This window comes from Salvia hispanica, chromosome 4 (genome assembly GCF_029641045.1).
Source record: "Salvia hispanica isolate PSC_SH4W2 chromosome 4, Shi_PSC_v1, whole genome shotgun sequence".
Classification (NCBI taxonomy): domain Eukaryota; kingdom Viridiplantae; phylum Streptophyta; class Magnoliopsida; order Lamiales; family Lamiaceae; genus Salvia; species Salvia hispanica.
The window spans coordinates 8,428,564-8,439,000 of NC_142695.1; positions in this window are offsets into that span (position 1 = coordinate 8,428,564).

Consider the following 10,437-nt stretch of genomic DNA (forward strand, 5'->3'; position numbering starts at 1 on the left):
TATAAAAAATGAGATTAAAGGCTAATAAGTCTTTTTAACTTATCCACTTACTATATTTATAATTTTAATATATAATTAATACATCAAATTATTAATATAACTTTATTTTAGTTGTACAAAATTTGGTTGTTTATCATTGCTCTACTCATGAACTTACTATTTGTAGTCAAATTGTACTCTTTGATGGAACTGATTGTACTCATAAACTTACAAATTGTAGTCAAATTGTACTCTTTTAATCGTACATTTTCTCAAAAAATGAAACAGTTATGAAATTAATTAAAGACTTAAAAAAGTTTGATGAGGGTTATTGGTGGCCGTATGCAATTTAATAGCACCATGTCACCATCGTGATTAAGGGCTGTGTCAAACGATTGTGACAATTGATTTTATTTTTAGTCGTTCAATTAGCACTCCGATTAACATACTACCTCCATCCTCCAAAACTTATCTCATTTTGACCCAACACGAGTTTTAAGAAATATAATAAAAATCAAGTTGAAAAAGTTAGTGGATTGTGGATCCTACTTTTATATACTCCCTCCATCCGGCATTAGAAGTCCCGGTTGACCATTTTCATCCGTCCGGCATTAAGAGTCTCGGTTAGACATTTCCATAAAAAGTGAAATAAAAATATTATAAAATAAAACACTAAAAAGTACAAGTAAAAACACATCCAAAGAATAAAGCAAATAATAATGCAAATGGGTCCCACATTCCATTATCACACACTCCACTTATTCAAACATTTCTTAAAACCCGCACCCAACTCAACCGAAACTCCTAATACCGGACGGATGGAGTATTAGTTTTATAATAAAATGTGAGTAGGAATGGGTTAGTGGAATATAGGGTCCACTACCATAAATGAAAAAAAGTGAAATGAGACAAATTTTGAGAAACGGAAGGAAATGAAAAAATGGGACAAATTTTCAGGGACGGAGATAGTAATTAGTATTTACTACTCCCTCTGTTACCTCATAGTTCACGGAGTTTAAAAAAAGAATATTGAGTGTGTTAATAAATAGATAAAAAAGGGAACATCTTTTTCGGTTCAAGAACTTTGTCAAAGTATCATTTTAGGTCTGTGAACTTTGAAAATATCATTTGAGGTCCGTCAATTATTGGTTAATATCAATCAAAATACTTTTTTACTATTTCCAAGTTTTTTTGGACAAAAATACCCTCAATACCTTGAAAGGTGCATATTAATGTTACAGTCAATAGACCATACTTAAAAATATTTTAATTCATACTTTTTTACTATTTTAATATTTTTAAGTTTATTAAAAATATGCACCTTTCAAGGTATTGAGGGTATTTTTGTCCAAAAAAACTTGGAAATAGTAAAAAAGTATTTTGATTGATATTAACCAATAATTGACGGACCTCAAATGATATTTCAAAAGTTCTCGGACCTAAAATGATACTTTGACAAAGTTCGTGGACCAAAAAAAATGTTCCCTCGAGATAAAATGGTAAGAAAGAGAAAAAGATAGAGAGAATAAAGTAAAAAGTGAATAAAGTAGAGAAAATAAAGTAAGCGAGAGTAAAGTAAGAAAGAGAAAAAAATTTATTATACGGAAAAGACTCAACTACGAGGGGATTTTTCAAAATGGAAAAATGACTAAACTGTAAGGGAACGAATGAAGTACTTAGTAAATTTGAGAGAACAGAGAAGTTTCGGAATCAATAATAATTCTAATACATATTCACACAAATACGTATAGTTCAAATACTTGAATGTCTACGTTCGTCTTTTTTGGTTGATCTTCTACTTAACATTTTTGCATTAATTCAATTCATTTTTCATGAATTGGTGGATCCTTGTTGTTTTTCAAATTTTATTGATGCTTGGCTGAAATCATGGTTCTTGTCATTCTGTGATAGTTAATTAGTTTTAGTGATTTGTCGGTATGATAGAATAGATTGGACGAATTCATACAAATTTTTTTGGAATAAATGTTTTTGCCTTAAAAAAAACTTTTGTTTAGAAAATATGTTATGAATTGTCCGAGTTCATATTGGGTTTACCAAACTTATGTACACGGGTTTAATATGCCTGATATAAATAAGCTATATATATATATATATAGGGTCTTGTTAGGTTGAGATTTTTGGGCTTAATTGAGAATTGAGATGCAACCACAACCACTCATTCGCGCAATGTCAATAGCCTGTAGTTTATGTCAACAGGGGGTATTTTTGTCATTTCAGTTCTAAAATGTTTAAACTATATTCTAAATACTTTGTAAAACTTTGAACGGTTTCTCAAAGTTCTCTCCCAAGTTTCAGTCGCGATTCATCGCGATTCTAAATACAATTTTACATCTTCTCTCCTCTTCATCGCGATTCATCTCCTAATCTTAGATTTCGGTCAGTTTTCTACATCAATTAATTTCGAAAAATGAGGATCGAAGAAATAGTTGAAGCTGAAGCGGCGATTGCATCCAAAAAAAGGCATTCCAAATCGGCGGTCGTTGAATCGACTTCTTCAGGTTAAGAAATTGATTCAAATTTTAAGTATATTGCTTCGATTTTAGTGTATCACAACACATCTGGATTTGTTTTCTTATGAAATCGATTTCTGCTGTTTTTTTTTTGTTGATTAGCGATGGTAGAATCGGAAGAGATGGAAATGAACAATGCTTCTGGAAAAAAGGAAGAGGACAAGCATCACCTTCCAGTTAAGGATTTGTTTAAATTTTTAAAATTATTGACATTTTATACAATAGCTATCGACCTAGCTATAATAATATACTGTTGACATAGTGTATGATTGTTTGAATGACTGTTGACATAATTATATTGACATAGTGTATGCTTGTTTGACGAAGTGTATGCTTGTTTGAATGGTTGTTAGGATGGTTGTAAAAAACATATGTATGGCTGTAGTAGTATGTCAATAGCTATTGACATAGTATATGCTTGTTTGAATAGGTGTTGACATAATGATGTTGACATAGCGTATGCTTGTTTGAATGACTGTTAGGATGGCTGTAGAAAACATATGTATGGTTGTAGTAATATATCAATAGCTATTGACATATTGCGTGTTTGTTTGAATAGTTGTTGACATAGTCATATTTATGTGAACAGAGTATGCTTGCCATAAACTTTATAAGATAATCAACAGGGTATGTCAATATTATAAACTTAACTACTGACATAATAGTAATAAGATAATTGTTCTTGCTATATATGGGATATACCTGTTAATGACAAAGTATACTTAATGCTTAAACTTTTGTTAATTGTGCTTGGTATATCTATTGACGTAATTTTAGTAATATACATGCACTTGATGTCAACAGAGTATACTTGTTATTGTCATGATATTGTGTATAATCGATATAGATTTATAATGTTTGATTTTAAACCAATAACAGAAAAATATCAAAGCGAAAAAGGAGTACCTTAGTATCTCAGAAAGAGTTGATGATTATTGAGAAAAAACAAAAGGAAAGTGTTGAGGATGAAAAACATATTGAGATTGCTGAAAATTTATCTCAAAGGCTTCTAGTGAAAAGGAAGCCGTTGTTTTTTGTTGATGCAATAAGCAAACTGAATTAGGAACAGATTAATGTTGTGAAGGAGTTGGGTTTTGAGAGTATCCTACATTTCAACATTGATTATATTCCTAGTAGATTAGCATTCCTCATTATTAAAAAGTTTTGATGAAAAAAAGTGCAAGATAAAGCTTATAATGGGGGAAAAAATTCATATCACTGAAGAGAATCTGTTCACTTATGTTAGCAGATATTCAAGGAGGAACACAGTTCGAGAGAATGTTCTTGGTCCTAATAGAATCAGCATTGATTGAGCAATCAACATGTTGAATGATAAAATCTAAGATTGGAGAGATAATTGATGATCTGGATAATGTGAGAAATATCATCTGTTGTTCAAATACAATGTTTGTGCTCAAGTTTGCAATGAAAAATTGGTCGAAGACAGAGAAGAACGCCTTTGCAGGACCACTTCCCTTCCTTATGGTTTGTTTTATATTTTGCATTACACATTATTAACCGTTAACATGATTACATTGGGTCGTATGTGTAGTTGATATAGCTTGTACTATAGTTGTAATAAGTTGTATTAGTTATTTAAGTGGCTTGTGTATTGAGTTGACACTACACACTAGTAATTGACATGCATTTTTTAACATATGCAGCTCTGCTACTTAGACAGAGTTACACAAGACAAGCGTTCTGTTCCTCGGACATTTCCATTAATGAAAGGATGGAAAAGTGAGCATGTTCAGGCTAGAGAAGATAGAGAGACCAGTGCAGAAGTTTTTGGTTTAGGACGTATAAAGAAGAGATACATTCCTAATGAGAAGCAGCAGCAAGGGAATGAAGAACAAAGTCTTGATGTAGATGACAGATGATAGTGGAGTTGGGTCTTCTTCTCAGAACCTACTCCCATCAGATATGGTGACAAATGTATTGCTACACGATGATTGCATCAATTTACAATAACCAGAGGTTGCCGCTGTTACAACTGACTCATGATTGGATAGAAGCAAACATGGACAAATTGCTTGAGCTAAACAACAAATACAAGGAGTTGTTTAGTTGTAGAAACAAGAAATGAATAAAATGTGATTTTAATGTTTTGATGTTAACTTATTTTTTGGATGGGTTTTAAAACTATTATTGTGGATTATGAATTTTGAACTTATCAGTTATATCAAATGTTAATCAGTTCAAACATTATAATGAAATGTCAACAACTTATAACCAAATGTCAACAGCTTGTATAAAGTGTCAACAACTCGGAAAACAAATATTATAATTAAAAAAGAAAATCATACGATAGATGTCAATAGAGAGCAAAATCAAATATCACCAACTAATAAGAAAATGTCAATAACTTGTAATATATGTTAACAACTAAAAAACAACTCTGATTGTTGTTGACATGGCTTGTACGTGTAGTTGACATGACTTATAATTGTTGTTGACATGTTTTCTATGAGTAGTTGACATGGCTTGTATGTGTAGTGGACATAATATGTAACATAGTTGACACGACTTGTATGTGCCGTTGACACAATGTGCACCATAGTTGACATAATTATATTAGTTGTTGACACGGCTAGTATATATAGTTGACATGATTTTTAATTGTAATTAACCTTAAAAATATGAATTGTAGGCAGGATTGGGGCAGTCTGGACGACCTCATCGGCGAGGAGCACGGAAGGAAGCCTGACTCCAACTTGTATTGAAATGTCAATAACTTATAACCAAATCTCAATAGCTTGTATAAAGTGTGTACAAATTAGAAAACAAATCTTAAAATTAAAAGAAAATCATACGATAGATGTCAATAGAGAGCAAAATCGAATATCAACAACTAATAAGAAAATGCCAATAACTTGTAGTATATGTTAACAACTATAAAACAACTCTGATTGTTGTTGTTGTTGACATGGCTTGTTGTAGTTGACATGACTTATAATTGTTGTTGATATGTTTTCTGTGTGTAGTTGACATGGCTTGTACGTATAGTTGACATACTATGTAACATAGTTGACATGACTTGTACGTGTAAACATTATTTATGTCAACTACGATGTCAACAACGTTATGTATGCCAATTATTATGCCAACAACAACATTTTACAAATAATTAATGTCAACAACATATATTTTCATGTCAACGACCTATATTATTTATGTCAACAACAACATTTTACATATAATTCATGTCAACAACAATGTTTTACATATAATTTATGTCAACAACATTTTTCATAAAATTTATGTCAACGACCTATATAATTCATGACAACAACACACGTTATTATGTCAACGAGCTATATAATTCATGTCAAAAATAAACATTTTCATGTCAACAAACTATATAATTAATGTCAACTGCAACGTTTTACATATAATTAATAAGGGAGATGGCTAATTCCCAATTGGGGAATATCACCAAACACCTAGAGTGCATTATGATTAAGCTTATTCTCCAATCCAATCCAATCCAATCCAATTCCTCCAGACTATCATCACCAAATCACATATCAACTACGGAGACATTATGTCAACTACGATATCAACAGCGAACATTATTTATGTCAACTACGATGTCAACAAAAAACGTTATTTATGGGAACCACGATGTCAACAGCAAACGTTATTTATGTCAACTATTATGTCAACAACAACATTTTACAAATAATTAATGTCAACAACGAATATTTTCATGTCAACGACTTATATTATTTATGTCAACAACAACGTTTTACATATAATTCATGTCAACAACAATGTTTTACATATAATTCATGTCGTTGAAGCCGGATTTGACTGCAGAACAATACGGCAACGATCCAAGGGCCTTTGCTGCGAAGTCCACTATACGCTCCCTCACAACTGCTTTAGACTTGTTAAATGTCACCTTCCCATAAAATAGTTCTTGTTTTAATTTTCAATCAATCAATCAATCTCAAGTGCAATTAGCATAATATGCAGCATTGCAATCTTCAACTAAGTAATTCGAGCTTTATACTACACAACCGCGCTTGAAAAAAAAGAACCACACACAAGATTTCATGAATTATAAGATCAAGAACTGATGTAGGAGATTCACAATGTACCTGATGGTGGAAAAAAGCTTCCAATACATGGAATGTTGATGAAGAGTTGATCTTATTAGCTATATGCAGAGCCTTAAAAGTTGCAAATGAATTATCATGGTAACTGCAATCCAATCAGATTCATCTCTCAAATTATGCAAATTGCATAAGTAAGCAATCATAAATTGGAATAACAAATCATACAACATAATGAGAAAATATGTAAACAAACTGAAACAAATAATGTCAACTAGCATATCTTAATTGACCCACACCAGCACCAACATCTCAGTCATCATATCAAGGACTCTCAACCCTATCCATAACACCTTCCTCCACCAACAAACACCATATCAGAGGCTGTTCAGACAGAGGAGGTTGCATTTTGCATACAGCCATGTTGTATATCAACAAAATGTCAACAAAGAGTATAGCTACATAGAATATTTAACATGTAACATACATCAGACATCCTATCAGGGACTCTCAACACTATCCATAACCCCTTCCTCCACCAACAAACACCACAGCCGGGGAGGGTTCATTTTGCATAAAACTATTTTATATATTAACAAAATTTCATCAAAGAGTATAGCTACATAGAATATTTAACAGATAACATATATCATGCCAACAGATTTGCATTTAAGTCAACAGAATATCAATTTAAATATCAACAGCGCATTTATGTCAACAGAGTATAATTCACCAACATAACACAAAAAAATCATGTTAATGAAACAGAATATCAACAAAGAGTATAGCTACAGAGTATAATTCACCAACATAACACAAAATTTGACAAGTAACATACATCATGTCAACAGATTTGCATTTATGTCAACAAAGTATAATTCACCAACACAACACAAAAAAATCATGTTAATGAAAATCAAACCAAATTACCTCCACCATTCGTCGACGTCGACTTGGAATAAGATGAAGAATCCATCAGATAACACTTAGGTGTTGATTATGAAGTGAAATCGAAGCTAAAGATGAAAAAGCAAAAAAATAAAAATTGATTAGGAAGAAATTTGACTGGGCATCAACAAATAAAACATAAAAACAGAATCAAGTAGATAAAATCGACCTAAAAACATCAGATTCAACACCGAAATCCATCGATTTGTCTTCTGTTTTTCGAAAATTGATATCCTGAGGAATCGTCGAATCAGATATCGTTCAAATCGTTGAAATCTTCTGCGTTCTAATTTTTGAGTCAATTGAATCAGAAATTGTTTCAATCAATTGAATCAGAGATCTCACGAAATCGCAATTCTCACCAAAATCGCAATTGAAAGCCGAAGAACTTCAAAATCGGTAAAATCGACCGAAAAACTTCAAAATCAACACAGAAATCCGTCGAACTAGTCGTCTGTTTTTCAAAAATTGAATCGCAAATCAGATATCGTTGAAATCGTTGAGACCGTCTGAGTCTAATTTTCGAATCAATTGAATCATAAATCGTTAAAATAGATTTAAACAGTGATATGACGGAAATTGCAAAATCTCACAAGAATCGCCAATCTCACGGTAATATGCTGAAGAACCCTAGATTAAAACGCAAAAAGACAGTTTTACCCTTTCATATTAAATTAATTTAAAAATATTTATTGTGTGGCAAAATCTGGACCACTCATTTAATAAAAATGAGTGGCTGATATTGCATCTCATTTCTCAATTAGCCTAAATAATCTCAATTGATCACAATCCTATATATATATATATATATATATATATATATATAGGGATGCATTACCCTCCTTATCACCTCCTAGTATAAAACATAGGACTAATATAATCCCTTGGATCTATTAATCTAAAGGCTTTGATTAAATGTCAGTCGGTACATTATTACATAGTTTTCATACATTAAAGGGCAAAATTGTACAAAACTATGATTTACAGCAGTTTTTAAACTGCAATTCCACGATTTCAGCCATTTTAATTGAAACTGTATTCCCTTTCTCTCTCACCACCAATCTTCCGTCTCCCTCACATTTTCTCACTTTCAAACCCTAGTATCCCCAATTTCTTTCTTTGTTCATTACTAATCATCACAAATTTTCTCTATTTTGATGTCGTCGACCACTCTCTGAAGAAGATACTGCAAATCTCATCAATTCACGATCTATTGCTCTTTATTTCGAGGTATGTTGATTGCGATTCAACCATCCTCGATTCAGTCGCCGGTTGACGTTTTGAAGACGACGGAGAGCGTCGACGGATATTTTTATTTCATGAACCTTTTTCGAGTGTTATGTAAAAGAGCCGCATTTCTGGTAAATTTTGACCCTAAAATATTTGGGTTTTAAATAGACGTCTATTCTTCAGTGATTGTAGGTGTTTTTTGCTCTAATTGCTTCGGATGTTGTCGATTTCTGTTAATTGGGAATTTATTCATTTTTTTCAATTAAAGAATTAATGTTTCGATGAAAAATCTACATTACAAACTGCTCAATTGCGTTTCATATTAAATCAAGTGTTCTTGTTGTTTCTTGTTGTCAATCGTCTACATTATTCACACAAATTGGTACATTAATTCTGTAATGTACGATTATGGTTATTTAATGTACGATTACCAAACAATCACTGTGAATACATCTTTGAATATAATGTACGATTATGATTGTTTAATGTATATGTCACATACATATTAATATATATTATAATGATTTTAATATGTTGGCGGAAGTTAAATCCATCCCCGAAGGGTTTAGCGATCCATGGGGCTAGGGTATAGTACCGACTCACTAACAAAACCTTGTTGTTCATTATTTTGATATAGACTGCTACATTATACAATCTCAGATGTACATTATTTACTTTGAACTTGTACATTATTATGTGGATAGATTTCAGAATTACATTGATGGAAAATATTAGATCAGTCCTTGATATCTGCTACATTATTATGTATTGTGGTAGTTTGAGTTACATTAGTGAACATGTTCTGTACATTACGTACAGTTGATTATCTACATTATCATTTGATGTACTTTTGTTTGATGTTTCTTGAAATGTAATCTCCTCGTACTTTGGTTTGATATTGCTTGTAGTTTAATATCCTCAATGTCAATAATTTTTGAATAGGTACAAAGCGCCCAAAAAATCTTGGTGATGAGGACTTTGAGGAGGACATCCAACCTTTCCCAACCCATGATACATTATACGTGCATAATTGTACATGAATTCAAAATATCATTCAATGCGATATGATGTAGCTATATATGTACATACATTATTCAATAATTTAATTACATTAATGTCTGAGATTCATACATTCAAATACAATTTTCATACATTAATACCAACATTAAACTAATTCTTACATACATTAAACTAAGTCTTTCGTACATCACAAAACCACATTTATACATCAAGTTATGTATGAAACCAAAATCAATGGATAAAAATAGATATTATAGGAAAGTATTGGTATTATGCCATATCTCCCTGCTCTTGGTGAAGTTTTCGTTAGTCGGCCGGTACTACAACCTAGCCGGATGGATTGCTAAACCCAAAGGGTATGGATGCAACGTGCTACAAGACATTAAACTAAACCTTTTGTACATTAAACTAAGTCATTCGTACATTACGAAGCCATATTCGTACATGATAATCCGTGTGAAACCAAAAACCCAAAGGATACAAACAGAAATTATAGGAAAGTGTTGGTAATGTGCCCTAGCCAATGGATTGCTAAACCCTAAGGGAAAATAGTTATCTCTCTGTTCTTGGAGAAGTTTTCGTTAATCGGCCGGTACTACAACCTAGCCCGATGGATTGCTAAACCCAAAGGGTATGGATGCAACGTGCTACAAGACATCAAAATAATTCTT